Raw genomic sequence first — 20,707 nt, 5'->3', positions numbered from 1 at the left:
ACTGGGGTTCGAACCCCACTCATACTTGTTAGTTCCTTTGGTCTCTGCAACCTCACCATCCTTGTGAGCTAAAGCATTGTGGTGGCCTGGTGGTAATGTCCTTGCCTTGTGATTGCCGGACTGGGGTTCGAACCCCACTCATACTTGTTAGTTCCTTTGGTCTCTGCAACCTCACCATCCTTGTGAGCTAAAGCATTGTGGTGGCCTGGTGGTAATGTCCTTGCCTTGTGATTGCCGGACTGGGGTTCGAACCCACTCATACTTGTTAGTTCCTTTGGTCTCTGCAACCTCACCATTCTTGTGAGCTAAAGCATTGTGGTGGCCTGGTGGTAATGTCCTTGCCTTGTGATTGCCGGACTGGGGTTCGAACCCCACTCATACTTGTTAGTTCCTTTGGTCTCTGCAACCTCACCATTCCTTGTGAGCTAAAGCATTGTGGTGGCCTGGTGGTAATGTCCTTGCCTTGTGATTGCCGGACTGGGGTTCGAACCCCACTCATACTTGTTAGTTCCTTTGGTCTCTGCAACCTCACCATCCTTGTGAGCTAAAGCATTGTGGTGGCCTGGTGGTAATGTCCTTGCCTTGTGATTGCCGGACTGGGGTTCGAACCCCACTCATACTTGTTAGTTCCTTTGGTCTCTGCAACCTCACCATCTTGTGAGCTAAAGCATTGTGGTGGCCTGGTGGTAATGTCCTTGCCTTGTGATTGCCGGACTGGGGTTCGAACCCACTCATACTTGTTAGTTCCTTTGGTCTCTGCAACCTCACCATTCTTGTGAGCTAAAGCATTGTGGTGGCCTGGTGGTAATGTCCTTGCCTTGTGATTGCCGGACTGGGGTTCGAACCCACTCATACTTGTTAGTTCCTTTGGTCTCTGCAACCTCACCATCCTTGTGAGCTAAAGCATTGTGGTGGCCTGGTGGTAATGTCCTTGCCTTGTGATTGCCGGACTGGGGTTCGAACCCCACTCATACTTGTTAGTTCCTTTGGTCTCTGCAACCTCACCATCCTTGTGAGCTAAAGCATTTGGTGGCCTGGTGGTAATGTCCTTGCCTTGTGATTGCCGGACTGGGGTTCGAACCCACTCATACTTGTTAGTTTTTGGTCTCTGCAACCTCACCATTCCTTGTGAGCTAAAGCATTGTGGTGGCCTGGTGGTAATGTCCTTGCCTTGTGATTGCCAGACTGGGGTTCGAACCCCACTCATACTTGTTAGTTCCTTTGGTCTCTGCAACCTCACCATTCTTGTGAGCTAAAGCATTGTGGTGGCCTGGTGGTAATGTCCTTGCCTTGTGATTGCCGGACTGGGGTTCGAACCCACACTCATACTTGTTAGTTCCTTTGGTCTCTGCAACCTCACCATTCCTTGTGAGCTAAAGCATTGTGGTGGCCTGGTGGTAATGTCCTTGCCTTGTGATTGCCGGACTGGGGTTCGAACCCCACTCATACTTGTTAGTTCCTTTGGTCTCTGCAACCTCACCATCCTTGTGAGCTAAAGCATTGTGGTGGCCTGGTGGTAATGTCCTTGCCTTGTGATTGCCGGACTGGGGTTCGAACCCCACTCATACTTGTTAGTTCCTTTGGTCTCTGCAACCTCACCATCCTTGTGAGCTAAAGCATTGTGGTGGCCTGGTGGTAATGTCCTTGCCTTGTGATTGCCGGACTGGGGTTCGAACCCCACTCATACTTGTTAGTTCCTTTGGTCTCTGCAACCTCACCATCCTTGTGAGCTAAAGCATTGTGGTGGCCTGGTGGTAATGTCCTTGCCTTGTGATTGCCGGACTGGGGTTCGAACCCCACTCATACTTGTTAGTTCCTTTGGTCTCTGCAACCTCACCATTCTTGTGAGCTAAAGCATTGTGGTGGCCTGGTGGTAATGTCCTTGCCTTGTGATTGCCGGACTGGGGTTCGAACCCCACTCATACTTGTTAGTTCCTTTGGTCTCTGCAACCTCACCATTCTTGTGAGCTAAAGCATTGTGGTGGCCTGGTAGTAATGTCCTTGCCTTGTGATTGCCGGACTGGGGTTCGAACCCACTCATACTTGTTAGTTCCTTTGGTCTCTGCAACCTCACCATTCTTGTGAGCTAAAGCATTGTGGTGGCCTGGTAGTAATGTCCTTGCCTTGTGATTGCCGGACTGGGGTTCAAACCCCACTCATCTTGTTAGTTTCCTTTGGTCTCTGCAACCTCACCATTCTTGTGAGCTAAAGCATTGTGGTGGCCTGGTGGTAATGTCCTTGCCTTGTGATTGCCGGACTGGGGTTCAAACCCCACTCATACTTGTTAGTTTCCTTTGGTCTCTGCAACCTCACCATCCTTGTGAGCTAAAGCATTGTGGTGGCCTGGTGGTAATGTCCTTGCCTTGTGATTGCCGGACTGGGGTTCGAACCCCACTCATACTTGTTAGTTCCTTTGGTCTCTGCAACCTCACCATTCTTGTGAGCTAAAGCATTGTGGTGGCCTGGTGGTAATGTCCTTGCCTTGTGATTGCCGGACTGGGGTTCGAACCCCACTCATACTTGTTAGTTCCTTTGGTCTCTGCAACCTCACCATTCTTGTGAGCTAAAGCATTGTGGTGGCCTGGTGGTAATGTCCTTGCCTTTGATTGCCGGACTGGGGTTCAAACCCCACTCATACTTGTTAGTTCCTTTGGTCTCTGCAACCTCACCATTCTTGTGAGCTAAAGCATTGTGGTGGCCTGGTGGTAATGTCCTTGCCTTGTGATTGCCGGACTGGGGTTCAAACCCCACTCATACTTGTTAGTTCCTTTGGTCTCTGCAACCTCACCATTCTTGTGAGCTAAAGCATTGTGGTGGCCTGGTGGTAATGTCCTTGCCTTGTGATTGGACTGGGGTTCAAACCCCACTCATACTTGTTAGTTCCTTTGGTCTCTGCAACCTCACCATCCTTGTGAGCTAAACATTGTGGTGGCCTGGTGGTAATGTCCTTGCCTTGTGATTGCCTGGACTGGGGTTCGAACCCCACTCATACTTGTTAGTTCCTTTGGTCTCTGCAACCTCACCATTCTTGTGAGCTAAAGCATTGTGGTGGCCTGGTGGTAATGTCCTTGCCTTGTGATTGCCGGATGGGGTTCGAACCCCACTCATACATTGTTAGTTCCTTTGGTCTCTGCAACCTCACCATTCTTGTGAGCTAAAGCATTGTGGTGGCCTGGTGGTAATGTCCTTGCCTTGTGATTGCCGGACTGGGGTTCGAACCCACTCATACTTGTTAGTTCCTTTGGTCTCTGCAACCTCACCATTCTTGTGAGCTAAAGCATTGTGGTGGCCTGGTGGTAATGTCCTTGCCTTGTGATTGCCGGACTGGGGTTCGAACCCCACTCATACTTGTTAGTTCCTTTGGTCTCTGCAACCTCACCATTCTTGTGAGCTAAAGCATTGTGGTGGCCTGGTGGTAATGTCCTTGCCTTGTGATTGCCGGACTGGGGTTCGAACCCCACTCATACTTGTTAGTTCCTTTGGTCTCTGCAACCTCACCATCCTTGTGAGCTAAAACATTGTGGTGGCCTGGTGGTAATGTCCTTGCCTTGTGATTGCCGGACTGGGGTTCGAACCCCACTCATACTTGTTAGTTCCTTTGGTCTCTGCAACCTCACCATTCTTGTGAGCTAAAGCATTGTGGTGGCCTGGTGGTAATGTCCTTGCCTTGTGATTCCGGATTGGGGTTCGAACCCCACTCATATTGTTAGTTCCTTTGGTCTCTGCAACCTCACCATTCTTTTGAGCTAAAGCATTGTGGTGGCCTGGTGGTAATGTCCTTGCCTTGTGATTGCCGGACTGGGGTTCGAACCCCACTCATACTTGTTAGTTCCTTTGGTCTCTGCAACCTCACCATCCTTGTGAGCTAAAGCATTGTGGTGGCCTGGTGGTAATGTCCTTGCCTTGTGATTGCCGGACTGGGGTTCGAACCCACTCATACTTGTTAGTTTCTTTGGTCTCTGCAACCTCATCATCCTTGTGAGCTAAAGCATTGTGGTGGCCTGGTGGTAATGTCCTTGCCTTGTGATTGCCGGACTGGGGTTCGAACCCCACTCATACTTGTTAGTTCCTTTGGTCTCTGCAACCTCACTATCCTTGTGAGCTAAACATTGTGGTGGCCTGGTGGTAATGTCCTTGCCTTGTGACTGCCGGACTTGGGTTCGAACCCCACTCATACTTGTTAGTTCCTTTGGTCTCTGCAACCTCACCATTCTTGTAAGCTAAAGCATTGTGGTGGCCTGGTGGTAATGTCCTTGCCTTGTGATTACCGGACTTGGGTTCGAACACCACTTCTACTCATTAGTTCCTTTTTCTCTGCAACCTCACCTTTCTTTTGAGCCAAAGCATTGTGTTGGCCTGGTGGTAGTGTCCTTGCCTTGTGATTGCCGGACTGGGGTTCGAACACCACTCATAACACCACTCATACTTGTTAGTTCCTTTGGTCTTTGTAACCTCACCATCCTTGTGAGCTAAAGCATTATGGTGGCCTGGTGGTAATGTTCTTGCCTTGTGATTGCCTGACTGGGGTTCGAACGCCACTCATACTTGTTAGTTTTTTTGGTCTCTGCAACCTCCCCATTCTTGTGAGCTAAAGCATCGTGGTGGCCTGGTGGTAATGTCCTTGCGTTGTGATTGCCAGACTGGGGTTCGAACCCCACTCATACTTATTAGTTCCTTTGGTCTCTGCAACCTCATCATTCTTGTGAGCTGAAGAATTTTGGTGGCCTGGTGGTAATGTCCTTGCCTTGTGATTGCCGGACTGGAGTTAGAACACTACTCATACTTGTTAGTTCCTTTGGTCTCTGCAACCTCACCATTCACGTGAGCTAAAACATTGTGGTGGCCTGGTGGTAATGTCCTTGCCTTGTGATAGTCAGACTGGGGTTCGAACCCCACTCATACTTGTTAGTTCCTTAGGTCGCTACAACCTCACCATCCTTGTGAGCTAAAACATTGTGGTGGCCTGGTGGTAATGTCCTTGCCTTGTGATAGCCGGACTGGGGTTCGAACCCCACTCATACTTGTTAGTTCCTTACGTCTCTACAACCTCACCATCCTTGTGAGCTAAAACATTTTGGTGGCCTGGTGGTAATGTCCCTGCCTTGTGATTGCCGGACTGGGGTTCGAACACTACTCATACCTGTTAGTTCCTTTGGTCTCTGCAACCGCACTATCCTTTGAGCTAAAACATTGTGGTGGCCTGGTGGTAATGTCCTTTCCTTGTGATTGCCAGCCTAGGGTTCGAACCCCACTCATACTTGTTAGTTCCTTTGGTCTCTGCAACCTCACCATTCTTGTGAGCTAAAGCATTGTGATGGCCTGGTGGTAATGTGTTTGCCTTGTGATTGCTGGATTGGGGTTCGAACCCCACCCATACATGTTAGTTCCTTTTTCTCTGCAACCTCACTATTCTTATGAGCTAAAGCATTGTGGTGGCCTGGTAGTAATGTCCTTGCCTTGTGATTGCCGGACTGGGGTTCAAACCCCACTCATACTTGTTAGTTTCTTTGGTCTCCAACCTCACCATTCTTGTGAGCTAAAGCATTGTGGTGGCCTGGTGCTAAAGTCCTTGCCTTGTGATTGCCGGACTGGGGTTCGAACGCCACTCATACTTGTTAGTTTCTTTGGTCTCTGCAACCTCCCCATTCTTGTGAGCTAAAGCATTGTGGTGGCCTGGTAGTAATGTCCTTGCCTTGTGATTGCCGGTCTGGGGTTCAAACCCCACTCATTCTTGTTAGTTTCTTTGGTCTCTTCAACCTCACCATTCTTGTGAGCTAAAGCATTGGTGTGGCCTGGTGGTAATGTCCTTGCCTTGTGATTGCCGGACTGGGGTTCAAACCCCACTCATTCTTGTTAGTTTCTTTGGTCTCTTCAACCTCACCATTCTTGTGAGCTAAAGCATTGTGGTGGCCTGGTGGTAATGTCCTTGCCTTGTGATTGCCGGACTGGGGTTCGAGCCCCACTCATATTTGTTAGTTCCTTTGGTCTCTGCAACCTCACCATTCTTGTGAGCTAAAGCATTTTGGTGGCCTGGTGGTAATGTCCTTGCCTTGTGATTGCCGGACTGGGGTTCGAACCCCACTCATACTTGTTAGTTCCTTTGGTCTCTGCAACCTCACCATTCTTGTGAGCTAAAGCATTGTGGTGGCCTGGTAGTAATGTCCTTGCCTTTGATTCCGGACTGGGGTTCAAACCCCACTCATACTTGTTAGTTTCTTTGGTCTCTGCAACCTCACCATTCTTGTGAGCTAAAGCATTGTGGTGGCCTGGTGGTAATGTCCTTGCCTTGTGATTTGGACTGGGGTTCAAACCCCACTCATACTTGTTAGTTTCTTTGGTCTCTGCAACCTCATCATACTTGTGAGCTAAATCATTGTGGTGGCCTGGTGTAATGTCCTTGCCTTGTGATTGCTGGACTGGGGTTCAAACCCCACTCATACTTGTTAGTTCCTTTGGTCTCTGCAACCTCACCATTCTTGTGAGCTAAAGCATTGTGGTGGCCTGGTGGTAATGTCCTTGCCTTGTGATTGCTGGATGGGGTTCGAACCCCACCATACATGTTAGTTCCTTTATCTCTGCAACCTCACCTATTCTTGTGAGCTAAAGCATTGTGGTGGCCTGGTGGTAATGTCCTTGCCTTGTGATTGCCGGACTGGGGTTCAAACCCCACTCATACTTGTTAGTTCCTTTGGTCTCTTCAACCTCACCATTCTTGTGAGCTAAAGCATTGTGGTGGCCTGGTGGTAATGTCCTTGCCTTGTGATTGCCGGACTGGGGTTCGACCCCACTCATATTTGTTAGTTCCTTTGGTCTCTGCAACCTCACCATTCTTGTGAGCTAAAGCATTGTGGTGGCCTGGTGGTAATGTCCTTGCCTTGTGATTGCCGGACTGGGGTTCGAGCCCCACTCATACTTGTTAGTTCCTTTGGTCTCTGCAACCTCACCATCTTGTGAGCTAAAACATTGTGGTGGCCTGGTGGTAATGTCCTTGCCTTGTGATTGCGGACTGGGGTTCGAACCCCACCATACTTGTTAGTTCCTTTGGTCTCTGCAACCTCACCATTCTTGTAAGCTAAAGCATTGTGGTGGCCTGGTAGTAATGTCCTTGCCTTGTGATTCCGGATTGGGGTTCAAACCCCACTCATATTGTTAGTTTCCTTTGGTCTCTGCAACCTCACCATTCTTTTGAGCTAAAGCATTTGGTGGCCTGGTGGTAATGTCCTTGCCTTGTGATTGCCGGACTGGGGTTCGAACCCCACTCATACTTGTTATTCCTTTGGTCTCTGCAACCTCACCATTCTTGTGAGCTAAAGCATTGTGGTGGCCTGGTAGTAATGTCCTTGCCTTGTGATTGCCGGACTGGGGTTCAAACCCCACTCATACTTATTATTTTCTTTGGTCTCTGCAACCTCATCATCTTGTGAGCTAAATCATTGTGGTGGCCTGGTGGTAATGTCCTTGCCTTGTGATTGCCTGGACTGGGGTTGAAACCCCACTCATACTTGTTAGTTCCTTTGGTCTCTGCAACCTCACTATCCTTTGAGCTAAAACATTGTGGTGGCCTGGTAGTAATGTCCTTGCCTTGTGATTGCCGGACTGGGTTCGAACCCCACTCATACTTGTTAGTTCCTTTGGTCTCTGCAACCTCACCATTCTTGTGAGCTAAAGCATTGTGGTGGCCTGGTGGTAATGTCCTTGCCTTGTGATTACCGGACTTGGGGTTCGAACCCCACTCTACTGTTAGTTTTTTCTCTGCAACCTCACCTTTCTTTTGAGCAAAGCATTGTGTGGCCTGGTGGTAATGTCCTTGCCTTGTGATTGCCGGACTGGGGTTCGACCACATAACACCACTCATACTTGTTAGTTCCTTTGGTCTTTGTAACCTCACCATCCTTGTGAGCTAAAGCATTATGGTGGCCTGGTGGTAATGTCTTGCCTTGTGATTGCCGGCCTGGGGTTCGAACGCCACTCATACTTGTTAGTTTCTTTGGTCTCTGCAACCTCCCCATTCTTGTGAGCTAAAGCATTGTGGTGGCCTGGTGGTAATGTCCTTGCTTGTGATTGCCGGACTGGGGTTCGAACCCCACTCATACTTGTTAGTTCCTTTGGTCTCTGCAACCTCACCATTCTTGTGAGCTAAAGCATTTTGGTGGCCTGGTGGTAATGTCCTTGCCTTGTGACTGCCGGACTTGGGTTCGAACCCCACTCATACTTGTTAGTTCCTTTGGTCTCTGCAACCTCACCATTCTTGTAAGCTAAAGCATTGTGGTGGCCTGGTGGTAATGTCCTTGCCTTGTGATTACCGGACTTGGGTTCGAACACCACTTCTACTCATTAGTTCCTTTTTCTCTGCAACCTCACCTTTCTTTTGAGCCAAAGCATTGTGTTGGCCTGGTGGTAGTGTCCTTGCCTTGTGATTGCCGGACTGGGGTTCGAACACCACTCATAACACCACTCATACTTGTTAGTTCCTTTGGTCTTTGTAACCTCACCATCCTTGTGAGCTAAAGCATTATGGTGGCCTGGTGGTAATGTTCTTGCCTTGTGATTGCCTGACTGGGGTTCGAACGCCACTCATACTTGTTAGTTTTTTTGGTCTCTGCAACCTCCCCATTCTTGTGAGCTAAAGCATCGTGGTGGCCTGGTGGTAATGTCCTTGCGTTGTGATTGCCAGACTGGGGTTCGAACCACTCATACTTATTAGTTCCTTTGGTCTCTGCAACCTCATCATTCTTGTGAGCTGAAGAATTTTGGTGGCCTGGTGGTAATGTCCTTGCCTTGTGATTGCCGGACTGGAGTTAGAACACTACTCATACTTGTTAGTTCCTTTGGTCTCTGCAACCTCACCATTCACGTGAGCTAAAACATTGTGGTGGCCTGGTGGTAATGTCCTTGCCTTGTGATAGTCAGACTGGGGTTCGAACCCCACTCATACTTGTTAGTTCCTTAGGTCGCTACAACCTCACCATCCTTGTGAGCTAAAACATTGTGGTGGCCTGGTGGTAATGTCCTTGCCTTGTGATAGCCGGACTGGGGTTCGAACCCCACTCATACTTGTTAGTTCCTTACGTCTCTACAACCTCACCATCCTTGTGAGCTAAAACATTTTGGTGGCCTGGTGGTAATGTCCCTGCCTTGTGATTGCCGGACTGGGGTTCGAACACTACTCATACCTGTTAGTTCCTTTGGTCTCTGCAACCGCACTATCCTTTGAGCTAAAACATTGTGGTGGCCTGGTGGTAATGTCCTTTCCTTGTGATTGCCGGCCTAGGGTTCGAACCCCACTCATACTTGTTAGTTCCTTTGGTCTCTGCAACCTCACCATTCTTGTGAGCTAAAGCATTGTGATGGCCTGGTGGTAATGTGTTCGCCTTGTGATTGCTGGATTGGGGTTCGAACCCCACCCATACATGTTAGTTCCTTTTTCTCTGCAACCTCACTATTCTTATGAGCTAAAGCATTGTGGTGGCCTGGTAGTAATGTCCTTGCCTTGTGATTGCCGGACTGGGGTTCAAACCCCACTCATACTTGTTAGTTTCTTTGGTCTCCAACCTCACCATTCTTGTGAGCTAAAGCATTGTGGTGGCCTGGTGCTAAAGTCCTTGCCTTGTGATTGCCGGACTGGGGTTCGAACGCCACTCATACTTGTTAGTTTCTTTGGTCTCTGCAACCTCCCCATTCTTGTGAGCTAAATCATTGTGGTGGCCTGGTAGTAATGTCCTTGCCTTGTGATTGCCGGTCTGGGGTTCAAACCCCACTCATTCTTGTTAGTTTCTTTGGTCTCTGCAACCTCACCATTCTTGTGAGCTAAAGCATTGTGGTGGCCTGGTGGTAATGTCCTTGCCTTGTGATTGCCGGACTGGGGTTCAAACCCCACTCATTCTTGTTAGTTTCTTTGGTCTCTTCAACCTCACCATTCTTGTGAGCTAAAGCATTGTGGTGGCCTGGTGGTAATGTCCTTGCCTTGTGATTGCCGGACTGGGGTTCGAACCCCACTCATATCTTGTTAGTTCCTTTGGTCTTTCAACCTCACCATTCTTGTGAGCTAAAGCATTTTGGTGGCCTGGTGGTAATGTCCTTGCCTTGTGATTGCCGGACTGGGGTTCGAACCCCACTCATACTTGTTAGTTCCTTTGGTCTCTGCAACCTCACCATCCTTGTGAGCTAAAACATTGTGGTGGCCTGGTGGTAATGTCCTTGCCTTGTGATTGCCGGACTGGGTTCGAACCCCACTCATACTTGTTAGTTCCTTTGGTCTCTGCAACCTCACCATTCTTGTGAGCTAAAGCATTGTGGTGGCCTGGTGGTAATGTCCTTGCCTTTGATTGCTGGATTGGGGTTCAAACCCCACCCATACTTGTTAGTTCCTTTGGTCTCTGCAACCTCACCATTCTTGTGAGCTAAAGCATTGTGGTGGCCTGGTAGTAATGTCCTTGCCTTGTGATTTCCGGACTGGGGTTCAAACCCCACTCATACTTGTTAGTTTCTTTGGTCTCTGCAACCTCACCATTCTTGTGAGCTAAAGCATTGTGGTGGCCTGGTGGTAATGTCCTTGCCTTGTGATTGCTGGACTGGGGTTCAAACCCCACTCATACTTGTTAGTTTCTTTGGTCTCTGCAACCTCACCATTCTTGTGAGCTAAATCATTGTGGTGGCCTGGTGGTAATGTCCTTGCCTTGTGATTGCTGGACTGGGGTTCAAACCCCACTCATACTTGTTAGTTCCTTTGGTCTCTGCAACCTCACCATTCTTGTGAGCTAAAGCATTGTGGTGGCCTGGTGGTAATGTCCTTGCCTTGTGATTGCCGGACTGGGGTTCAAACCCCACTCATTCTTGTTAGTTTCTTTGGTCTCTTCAACCTCACCATTCTTGTGAGCTAAAGCATTGTGGTGGCCTGGTGGTAATGTCCTTGCCTTGTGATTGCCGGACTGGGGTTCGAGCCCCACTCATATTTGTTAGTTCCTTTGGTCTCTGCAACCTCACCATTCTTGTGAGCTAAAGCATTGTGGTGGCCTGGTGGTAATGTCCTTGCCTTGTGATTACCGGACTTGGGTTCGAACCCCACTCTACTGTTAGTTCCTTTGGTCTCTGCAACCTCACCATTCTTGTGAGCTAAAGCATTGTGTGGCCTGGTAGTAATGTCCTTGCCTTGTGATTGCCGGACTGGGGTTCGAACCCCACTCATACTTGTTATTTCCTTAGGTCTCTGCAACCTCACCATCCTTGTGAGCTAAAACATTGTGGTGGCCTGTTGGTAATGTCCTTGCCTTCTGATTGCTGGACTGGGGTTCAAACCCCACCCATACTTGTTAGTTCCTTTGGTCTCTGCAACCTCACCATTCTTGTGAGCTAAAGCATCGTGGTGGCCTGGTAGTAATGTCCTTGCCTTTTGATTTCCGGATTGGGGTTCAAACCCCACTCATAATTGTTAGTTTCTTTGGTCTCTGCAACCTCACCATTCTTTTGAGCTAAAGCATTGTGGTGGCCTGGTGGTAATGTCCTTGCCTTGTGATTGCCGGACTGAGGTTCGAACCCCACTCATACTTGTTAATTCCTTTGGTCTCTGCAACCTCACCATTCTTGTGAGCTAAAGCATTGTGGTGGCCTGGTAGTAATGTCCTTGCCTTGTGATTGCCGGACTGGGGTTCAAACCCCACTCATACTTATTAGTTTCTTTGGTCTCTGCAACCTCATCATCCTTGTGAGCTAAATCATTGTGGTGGCCTGGTGGTAATGTCCTTGCCTTGTGATTGCTGGACTGGGGTTGAAACCCCACTCATACTTGTTAGTTCCTTTGGTCTCTGCAACCTCACTATCCTTTGAGCTAAAACATTGTGGTGGCCTGGTAGTAATGTCCTTGCCTTGTGACTGCCGGACTTGGGTTCGAACCCCACTCATACTTGTTAGTTCCTTTGGTCTCTGCAACCTCACCATTCTTGTAAGCTAAAGCATTGTGGTGGCCTGGTGGTAATGTCCTTGCCTTGTGATTACCGGACTTGGGTTCGAACACCACTTCTACTCATTAGTTCCTTTTTCTCTGCAACCTCACCTTTCTTTTGAGCCAAAGCATTGTGTTGGCCTGGTGGTAGTGTCCTTGCCTTGTGATTGCCGGACTGGGGTTCGAACACCACTCATAACACCACTCATACTTGTTAGTTCCTTTGGTCTTTGTAACCTCACCATCCTTGTGAGCTAAAGCATTATGGTGGCCTGGTGGTAATGTTCTTGCCTTGTGATTGCCTGACTGGGGTTCGAACGCCACTCATACTTGTTAGTTTTTTTGGTCTCTGCAACCTCCCCATTCTTGTGAGCTAAAGCATCGTGGTGGCCTGGTGGTAATGTCCTTGCGTTGTGATTGCCAGACTGGGGTTCGAACCCCACTCATACTTATTAGTTCCTTTGGTCTCTGCAACCTCATCATTCTTGTGAGCTGAAGAATTTTGGTGGCCTGGTGGTAATGTCCTTGCCTTGTGATTGCCGGACTGGAGTTAGAACACTACTCATACTTGTTAGTTCCTTTGGTCTCTGCAACCTCACCATTCACGTGAGCTAAAACATTGTGGTGGCCTGGTGGTAATGTCCTTGCCTTGTGATAGTCAGACTGGGGTTCGAACCCCACTCATACTTGTTAGTTCCTTAGGTCGCTACAACCTCACCATCCTTGTGAGCTAAAACATTGTGGTGGCCTGGTGGTAATGTCCTTGCCTTGTGATAGCCGGACTGGGGTTCGAACCCCACTCATACTTGTTAGTTCCTTACGTCTCTACAACCTCACCATCCTTGTGAGCTAAAACATTTTGGTGGCCTGGTGGTAATGTCCCTGCCTTGTGATTGCCGGACTGGGGTTCGAACACTACTCATACCTGTTAGTTCCTTTGGTCTCTGCAACCGCACTATCCTTTGAGCTAAAACATTGTGGTGGCCTGGTGGTAATGTCCTTTCCTTGTGATTGCCAGCCTAGGGTTCGAACCCCACTCATACTTGTTAGTTCCTTTGGTCTCTGCAACCTCACCATTCTTGTGAGCTAAAGCATTGTGATGGCCTGGTGGTAATGTGTTTGCCTTGTGATTGCTGGATTGGGGTTCGAACCCCACCCATACATGTTAGTTCCTTTTTCTCTGCAACCTCACTATTCTTATGAGCTAAAGCATTGTGGTGTCCTGGTAGTAATGTCCTTGCCTTGTGATTGCCGGACTGGGGTTCAAACCCCACTCATACTTGTTAGTTTCTTTGGTCTCCAACCTCACCATTCTTGTGAGCTAAAGCATTGTGGTGGCCTGGTGCTAAAGTCCTTGCCTTGTGATTGCCGGACTGGGGTTCGAACGCCACTCATACTTGTTAGTTTCTTTGGTCTCTGCAACCTCCCCATTCTTGTGAGCTAAAGCATTGTGGTGGCCTGGTAGTAATGTCCTTGCCTTGTGATTGCCGGTCTGGGGTTCAAACCCCACTCATTCTTGTTAGTTTCTTTGGTCTCTTCAACCTCACCATTCTTGTGAGCTAAAGCATTGGTGTGGCCTGGTGGTAATGTCCTTGCCTTGTGATTGCCGGACTGGGGTTCAAACCCCACTCATTCTTGTTAGTTTCTTTGGTCTCTTCAACCTCACCATTCTTGTGAGCTAAAGCATTGTGGTGGCCTGGTGGTAATGTCCTTGCCTTGTGATTGCCGGACTGGGGTTCGAGCCCCACTCATATTTGTTAGTTCCTTTGGTCTCTGCAACCTCACCATTCTTGTGAGCTAAAGCATTTTGGTGGCCTGGTGGTAATGTCCTTGCCTTCTGATTGCTGGACTGGGGTTCAAACCCCACCCATACTTGTTAGTTCCTTTGGTCTCTGCAACCTCACCATTCTTGTGAGCTAAAGCATCGTGGTGGCCTGGTAGTAATGTCCTTGCCTTTTGATTTCCGGATTGGGGTTCAAACCCCACTCATAATTGTTAGTTTCTTTGGTCTCTGCAACCTCACCATTCTTGTGAGCTAAAGCATTGTGGTGGCTTGGTGGTAATGTCCTTGCCTTGTGATTTTGGACTGGGGTTCAAACCCCACTCATACTTGTTAGTTTCTTTGGTCTCTGCAACCTCATCATACTTGTGAGCTAAATCATTGTGGTGGCCTGGTGTTAAAGTCCTTGCCTTGTTATTGCTGGACTGGGGTTCAAACCCCACTCATACTTGTTAGTTCCTTTGGTCTCTACAACCTCACCATTCTTGTGAGCTAAAGCATTGTGGTGGCCTGGTGGTAATGTCCTTGCCTTGTGATTGCTGGAATGGGGTTCGAACCCCACCCATACATGTTAGTTCCTTTATCTCTGCAACCTCACTATTCTTGTGAGCTAAAGCATTGTGGTGGCCTGGTAGTAATGTCCTTGCCTTGTAATTGCCGGACTGGGGTTCAAACCCCACTCATTCTTGTTAGTTTCTTTGGTCTCTTCAACCTCACCATTCTTGTGAGCTAAAGCATTGTGGTGGCCTGGTGGTAATGTCCTTGCCTTGTGATTGCCGGACTGGGGTTCGAGCCCCACTCATATTTGTTAGTTCCTTTGGTCTCTGCAACCTCACCATTCTTGTGAGCTAAAGCATTTTGGTGGCCTGGTAGTAATGTCCTTGCCTTGTGATTGCCGGACTGGGGTTCGAGCCCCACTCATACTTGTTATTTCCTTAGGTCTCTGCAACCTCACCATCCTTGTGAGCTAAAACATTGTGGTGGCCTGGTGGTAATGTCCTTGCCTTCTGATTGCTGGACTGGGGTTCAAACCCCACCCATACTTGTTAGTTCCTTTGGTCTCTGCAACCTCACCATTCTTGTGAGCTAAAGCATCGTGGTGGCCTGGTAGTAATGTCCTTGCCTTTTGATTTCCGGATTGGGGTTCAAACCCCACTCATAATTGTTAGTTTCTTTGGTCTCTGCAACCTCACCATTCTTTTGAGCTAAAGCATTTTGGTGGCCTGGTGGTAATGTCCTTGCCTTGTGATTGCCGGACTGAGGTTCGAACCCCACTCATACTTGTTAATTCCTTTGGTCTCTGCAACCTCACCATTCTTGTGAGCTAAAGCATTGTGGTGGCCTGGTAGTAATGTCCTTGCCTTGTGATTGCCGGACTGGGGTTCAAACCCCACTCATACTTATTATTTTCTTTGGTCTCTGCAACCTCATCATCCTTGTGAGCTAAATCATTGTGGTGGCCTGGTGGTAATGTCCTTGCCTTGTGATTGCTGGACTGGGGTTGAAACCCCACTCATACTTGTTAGTTCCTTTGGTCTCTGCAACCTCACTATCCTTTGAGCTAAAACATTGTGGTGGCCTGGTAGTAATGTCCTTGCCTTGTGATTGCCGGACTTGGGTTCGAACCCCACTCATACTTGTTAGTTCCTTTGGTCTCTGCAACCTCACCATTCTTGTAAGCTAAAGCATTGTGGTGGCCTGGTGGTAATGTCCTTGCCTTGTGATTACCGGACTTGGGTTCGAACACCACTTCTACTCATTAGTTTTTTCTCTGCAACCTCACCTTTCTTTTGAGCCAAAGCATTGTGTTGGCCTGGTGGTAGTGTCCTTGCCTTGTGATTGCCGGACTGGGGTTCGAACACCACTCATAACACCACTCATACTTGTTAGTTCCTTTGGTCTTTGTAACCTCACCATCCTTGTGAGCTAAAGCATTATGGTGGCCTGGTGGTAATGTTCTTGCCTTGTGATTGCCTGCCTGGGGTTCGAACGCCACTCATACTTGTTAGTTTCTTTGGTCTCTGCAACCTCCCCATTCTTGTGAGCTAAAGCATCGTGGTGGCCTGGTGGTAATGTCCTTGCGTTGTGATTGCCAGACTGGGGTTCGAACCCCACTCATACTTGTTAGTTCCTTTGGTCTCTGCAACCTCATCATTCTTGTGAGCTGAAGAATTTTGGTGGCCTGGTGGTAATGTCCTTGCCTTGTGACTGCCGGACTTGGGTTCGAACCCCACTCATACTTGTTAGTTCCTTTGGTCTCTGCAACCTCACCATTCTTGTAAGCTAAAGCATTGTGGTGGCCTGGTGGTAATGTCCTTGCCTTGTGATTACCGGACTTGGGTTCGAACACCACTTCTACTCATTAGTTCCTTTTTCTCTGCAACCTCACCTTTCTTTTGAGCCAAAGCATTGTGTTGGCCTGGTGGTAGTGTCCTTGCCTTGTGATTGCCGGACTGGGGTTCGAACACCACTCATAACACCACTCATACTTGTTAGTTCCTTTGGTCTTTGTAACCTCACCATCCTTGTGAGCTAAAGCATTATGGTGGCCTGGTGGTAATGTTCTTGCCTTGTCATTGCCTGACTGGGGTTCGAACGCCACTCATACTTGTTAGTTTTTTTGGTCTCTGCAACCTCCCCATTCTTGTGAGCTAAAGCATCGTGGTGGCCTGGTGGTAATGTCCTTGCGTTGTGATTGCCAGACTGGGGTTCGAACCAAACTCATACTTATTAGTTCCTTTGGTCTCTGCAACCTCATCATTCTTGTGAGCTGAAGAATTTTGGTGGCCTGGTGGTAATGTCCTTGCCTTGTGATTGCCGGACTGGAGTTAGAACACTACTCATACTTGTTAGTTCCTTTGGTCTCTGCAACCTCACCATTCACGTGAGCTAAAACATTGTGGTGGCCTGGTGGTAATGTCCTTGCCTTGTGATAGTCAGACTGGGGTTCGAACCCCACTCATACTTGTTAGTTCCTTAGGTCGCTACAACCTCACCATCCTTGTGAGCTAAAACATTGTGGTGGCCTGGTGGTAATGTCCTTGCCTTGTGATAGCCGGACTGGGGTTCGAACCCCACTCATACTTGTTAGTTCCTTACGTCTCTACAACCTCACCATCCTTGTGAGCTAAAACATTTTGGTGGCCTGGTGGTAATGTCCCTGCCTTGTGATTGCCGGACTGGGGTTCGAACACTACTCATACCTGTTAGTTCCTTTGGTCTCTGCAACCGCACTATCCTTTGAGCTAAAACATTGTGGTGGCCTGGTGGTAATGTCCTTTCCTTGTGATTGCCGGCCTAGGGTTCGAACCCCACTCATACTTGTTAGTTCCTTTGGTCTCTGCAACCTCACCATTCTTGTGAGCTAAAGCATTGTGATGGCCTGGTGGTAATGTGTTCGCCTTGTGATTGCTGGATTGGGGTTCGAACCCCACCCATACATGTTAGTTCCTTTTTCTCTGCAACCTCACTATTCTTATGAGCTAAAGCATTGTGGTGGCCTGGTAGTAATGTCCTTGCCTTGTGATTGCCGGACTGGGGTTCAAACCCCACTCATACTTGTTAGTTTCTTTGGTCTCCAACCTCACCATTCTTGTGAGCTAAAGCATTGTGGTGGCCTGGTGCTAAAGTCCTTGCCTTGTGATTGCCGGACTGGGGTTCGAACGCCACTCATACTTGTTAGTTTCTTTGGTCTCTGCAACCTCCCCATTCTTGTGAGCTAAATCATTGTGGTGGCCTGGTAGTAATGTCCTTGCCTTGTGATTGCCGGTCTGGGGTTCAAACCCCACTCATTCTTGTTAGTTTCTTTGGTCTCTTCAACCTCACCATTCTTGTGAGCTAAAGCATTGGTGTGGCCTGGTGGTAATGTCCTTGCCTTGTGATTGCCGGACTGGGGTTCAAACCCCACTCATTCTTGTTAGTTTCTTTGGTCTCTTCAACCTCACCATTCTTGTGAGCTAAAGCATTGTGGTGGCCTGGTGGTAATGTCCTTGCCTTGTGATTGCCGGACTGGGGTTCGAGCCCCACTCATATTTGTTAGTTCCTTTGGTCTTGCAACCTCACCATTCTTGTGAGCTAAAGCATTTTGGTGGCCTGGTGGTAATGTCCTTGCCTTGTGATTACCGGACTGGGTTCGAACCCCACTCATACTTGTTAGTTCCTTAGGTCTCTGCAACCTCACCATCCTTGTGAGCTAAAACATTGTGGTGGCCTGGTGGTAATGTCCTTGCCTTCTGATTGCGGACTGGGGTTCAAACCCCACTCATACTTGTTAGTTCCTTTGGTCTCTGCAACCTCACCATTCTTGTGAGCTAAAGCATCGTGGTGGCCTGGTGGTAATGTCCTTGCCTTTGATTTCCGGATTGGGGTTCAAACCCCACTCATAATTGTTAGTTTCTTTGGTCTCTGCAACCTCACCATTCTTGTGAGCTAAAGCATTGTGGTGGCCTGGTGGTAATGTCCTTGCCTTGTGATTTTGGACTGGGGTTCAAACCCCATCATACTTGTTAGTTTCTTTGGTCTCTGCAACCTCACCATTCTTGTGAGCTAAAGCATTGTGGTGGCCTGGTGGTAATGTCCTTGCCTTGTGATTGCTGGACTGGGGTTCAAACCCCACTCATACTTGTTAGTTCCTTTGGTCTCTGCAACCTCACCATTCTTGTGAGCTAAAGCATTGTGGTGGCCTGGTGGTAATGTCCTTGCCTTGTGATTGCTGGAATGGGGTTCGAACCCCACTCATACTTGTTAGTTCCTTTGGTCTCTGCAACCTCACCATTCTTGTGAGCTAAAGCATTGTGGTGGCCTGGTGGTAATGTCCTTGCCTTGTGATTGCCGGACTGGGGTTCAAACCCCACTCATTCTTGTTAGTTTCTTTGGTCTCTTCAACCTCACCATTCTTGTGAGCTAAAGCATTGTGGTGGCCTGGTGGTAATGTCCTTGCCTTGTGATTGCCGGACTGGGGTTCGAGCCCCACTCATATTTGTTAGTTCCTTTGGTCTCTGCAACCTCACCATTCTTGTGAGCTAAAGCATTGTGGTGGCCTGGTGGTAATGTCCTTGCCTTGTGATTACCGGACTTGGGTTCGAACCCACTTCTACTCATTAGTTCCTTTGGTCTCTGCAACCTCACCTTTCTTTGAGCAAAGCATTGTGTGGCCTGGTAGTAATGTCCTTGCCTTGTGATTGCCGGACTGGGGTTCGAACCCCACTCATACTTGTTATTTCCTTAGGTCTCTGCAACCTCACCATCCTTGTGAGCTAAAACATTGTGGTGGCCTGTTGGTAATGTCCTTGCCTTCTGATTGCTGGACTGGGGTTCAAACCCCACCCATACTTGTTAGTTCCTTTGGTCTCTGCAACCTCACCATTCTTGTGAGCTAAAGCATCGTGGTGGCCTGGTAGTAATGTCCTTGCCTTTTGATTTCCGGATTGGGGTTCAAACCCCACTCATAATTGTTAGTTTCTTTGGTCTCTGCAACCTCACCATTCTTTTGAGCTAAAGCATTGTGGTGGCCTGGTGGTAATGTCCTTGCCTTGTGATTGCCGGACTGAGGTTCGAACCCCACTCATACTTGTTAATTCCTTTGGTCTCTGCAACCTCACCATTCTTGTGAGCTAAAGCATTGTGGTGGCCTGGTAGTAATGTCCTTGCCTTGTGATTGCCGGACTGGGGTTCAAACCCCACTCATACTTATTAGTTTCTTTGGTCTCTGCAACCTCATCATCCTTGTGAGCTAAATCATTGTGGTGGCCTGGTGGTAATGTCCTTGCCTTGTGATTGCTGGACTGGGGTTGAAACCCCACTCATACTTGTTAGTTCCTTTGGTCTCTGCAACCTCACTATCCTTTGAGCTAAAACATTGTGGTGGCCTGGTAGTAATGTCCTTGCCTTGTGACTGCCGGACTTGGGTTCGAACCCCACTCATACTTGTTAGTTCCTTTGGTCTCTGCAACCTCACCATTCTTGTAAGCTAAAGCATTGTGGTGGCCTGGTGGTAATGTCCTTGCCTTGTGATTACCGGACTTGGGTTCGAACACCACTTCTACTCATTAGTTCCTTTTTCTCTGCAACCTCACCTTTCTTTTGAGCCAAAGCATTGTGTTGGCCTGGTGGTAGTGTCCTTGCCTTGTGATTGCCGGACTGGGGTTCGAACACCACTCATAACACCACTCATACTTGTTAGTTCCTTTGGTCTTTGTAACCTCACCATCCTTGTGAGCTAAAGCATTATGGTGGCCTGGTGGTAATGTTCTTGCCTTGTGATTGCCTGACTGGGGTTCGAACGCCACTCATACTTGTTAGTTTTTTTGGTCTCTGCAACCTCCCCATTCTTGTGAGCTAAAGCATCGTGGTGGCCTGGTGGTAATGTCCTTGCGTTGTGATTGCCAGACTGGGGTTCGAACCCCACTCATACTTATTAGTTCCTTTGGTCTCTGCAACCTCATCATTCTTGTGAGCTGAAGAATTTTGGTGGCCTGGTGGTAATGTCCTTGCCTTGTGATTGCCGGACTGGAGTTAGAACACTACTCATACTTGTTAGTTCCTTTGGTCTCTGCAACCTCACCATTCACGTGAGCTAAAACATTGTGGTGGCCTGGTGGTAATGTCCTTGCCTTGTGATAGTCAGACTGGGGTTCGAACCCCACTCATACTTGTTAGTTCCTTAGGTCGCTACAACCTCACCATCCTTGTGAGCTAAAACATTGTGGTGGCCTGGTGGTAATGTCCTTGCCTTGTGATAGCCGGACTGGGGTTCGAACCCCACTCATACTTGTTAGTTCCTTACGTCTCTACAACCTCACCATCCTTGTGAGCTAAAACATTTTGGTGGCCTGGTGGTAATGTCCCTGCCTTGTGATTGCCGGACTGGGGTTCGAACACTACTCATACCTGTTAGTTCCTTTGGTCTCTGCAACCGCACTATCCTTTGAGCTAAAACATTGTGGTGGCCTGGTGGTAATGTCCTTTCCTTGTGATTGCCAGCCTAGGGT

The sequence above is a fragment of the Palaemon carinicauda genome, chromosome 1 (genome assembly GCF_036898095.1).
Source record: "Palaemon carinicauda isolate YSFRI2023 chromosome 1, ASM3689809v2, whole genome shotgun sequence".
NCBI lineage: Eukaryota > Metazoa > Arthropoda > Malacostraca > Decapoda > Palaemonidae > Palaemon > Palaemon carinicauda.
This window is presented reverse-complemented; position numbering follows the sequence as displayed.